General features: G+C 45.8%; 1 pseudogene; it reads left to right on the top strand.

Annotated features, from left to right (window-relative positions):
* The first annotated feature begins 202 nt into the window (after positions 1 to 202).
* On the top strand, positions 203 to 752 carry LOC100718046 (rRNA-processing protein FCF1 homolog; annotated as a pseudogene).
* The last annotated feature ends 1597 nt before the right edge of the window (positions 753 to 2349 follow it).

Raw genomic sequence — 2349 nt, 5'->3', positions numbered from 1 at the left:
GTCCTGAGTCAGTGAAGCAGAAGATCAGCCCCAGAGCTAAGAGCTGATGAATAAAGACACAAGTCCGTGAATTCATAGGGTAAGCCCCTGAGGACCTCTTCTGTGTGTTAGAAGAGGTTAGAGGAGAACAACAGACACAGAAACAGGAGCGTGGCATTGGCCTGGGGAAACAAAAGAAAGCAAGAAAATATGTGACCATGAAATGAGTCTGAGAGATGAGAGACTCAAAGGAAAAGATAAATTAAAACCTAAAGAAAGAAAGAAGAAAAGAAAGATCCCAGTGCTCTAAAAGAAAGATAAGTCCCCCAACATCCTTCCTGCTTGTTCTTCCAATATAATACACGGCTGGGCCCCCCTTATCATATCCTGGTTGATACCAAGTTTATGAACAGCTTTATCAAAGCCAGACTAGACATAGGACAATCGATGATGGACTGGCTGTGTGCCAAATGTGTCCCTTGTGTAACTGATTGTGTAAAGGCTGAAACTGAGGAACTATCACAGAAGTATCCAGTGGCTCTACTGATGGCTAAGGATCCATGTTTTGAATGACGACTTTGTACACATAAAAGGGACCTGCACAGCTGACTGGGAGTGTAGAGAGACTCAGCACAGGTGTTATATTGTAGTCGTGATTTACTGGGATTTTAAATGAAGAATCCTGGAGATCCTGAGTTCCTATCGTGTGCATTTCTAACCACAGATACAATATCGAGTGGGTGCCAGATGATTAGGGAGCCCCTCGCCTGTAACTCTTATAAGACAGAGTTCCTCTGCCTTCCTCTGACCACCTTTTTGTTTTCAGTTCATTGAACATGTGATGGCATGAATTATTATTCACCCATTTGCTCTATTATCAGTTGAGTATGATTAAATACATTCATTTTTTGATGCTTTTTGAAAAAGAAAAGGACAGAACCAAGTCCAAGGTCTGAACTTGTGTTCTAACAATGGAACAAGTAACACAAGCAAATATACATTATAATAAGTGGCAATGAGGAAAATCACAACAGGATAAGGGGGAGGGATCTTGCTGGGGTGTGCTACGATCTGAATATTTGTGTCTCTCCAAAATGTATAAGTTGAAACCCTAAGGTGATAGCATTAAGCAGTGGAGAGGAAGTGAGAGGAAGGTGGAGGTTTCCTGCACAAGAGTGGAGTGGGGCTGTGAGGGGAGAGGAGGTTTCCCTGTAAAGAGCTGGGGGGGCCTGGTTTGCCCCACCCACCTTGTGAGAGTGCAACAGGAAGGAGGTCAGCAGGCTGCAACCTAGAGGAGACCCACACAGAGCCCAGCCATGCTGGTGCTTTGGTCTTGGACTTCCTAGCTGCCAGAACTGTGAGAAATTAATTTCTGTTGTTTATCAGCCACTCAGGTTATGAAATTCTTATGGACGTTCAAACAGATTATGTTAACATGGAGATAACTTGACAAAAGAGGACAGTTCAGGCTTCTTAGTTAAGTGATGCTTCAGAAATTCTAGAATAGAACTTCCGGGAGAACATTGTAGATACATAACAGCAGCTATGGAGGCTCTCTGAGATAGCCAGCTTAGAATCCAGGAATGGTGCTGTGTGAGGAGTCCTAACCAAGAAGAGATATATGCTGCTGACCCAGGAATGAACTAAGCTGAGAGAAACCAACTGGAAATGCAATCTCGGTGCTATAACAGGAACAGATAAAATCTTAGCATTGAAGCTGGAACCCGCGCCTCTGGAAACAGCAATTTGAATTTCGTGCTGCCACTGCTGCATCTGAATCAGCACAGCAGGGACAGAGACCACAAAAGCTCAGAGAGTGGGAATCAGTGAACAGAGTTGAGAGCAGCACGGACAGGGAGCCCTGCATTGACCTGCGGTGAGTAAGAGGAATGGGGACCCTTCCATAGACCAGGAGGTTCCAACAGAGGACATTCTGGGACTGGACTATCCTGAACAGGACGCTGCAGTGACTTTAGTCACATATTCCCCTCTTGAGCAGGATTGGTGGGGAGTGCTTGGGCTGGATGATGCCATGCACTAAGACCCAGTAGGCTAGCCCAAACCAGGTTCCAGCACCTGGTGATGCACCCTAGCAGTGAAGCCTTCAGTAGGCTGACCTGGAGGGGCAGACCCAGCAGAGGCTGCCCAGGTCTGTGTCTCCCTAGTACACTGCAGTGGGCGGGAACACCTAGCCAGCACAATTCAAACAAACTGTGGGCCTCCTGTATACGCTTGTATGGAAGGAACAAAAAGTATAGGAAAAGGGAGCAACAAGAAAGGGTCCTAAGTCACCAATCCTGAGAACACTGATCCAGGAAAGGTAAATGCAAAGAAGAATGAGGAGCAAAAACATGCAATATCAGACACGGC

The sequence above is a fragment of the Cavia porcellus genome, unplaced genomic scaffold, assembly GCF_034190915.1.
Source record: "Cavia porcellus strain 051 isolate PalLab524CR breed Dunkin Hartley unplaced genomic scaffold, mCavPor4.1 scaffold_26, whole genome shotgun sequence".
In the NCBI taxonomy this organism is placed as follows: domain Eukaryota; kingdom Metazoa; phylum Chordata; class Mammalia; order Rodentia; family Caviidae; genus Cavia; species Cavia porcellus.
This window is presented reverse-complemented; position numbering and strand designations above follow the sequence as displayed.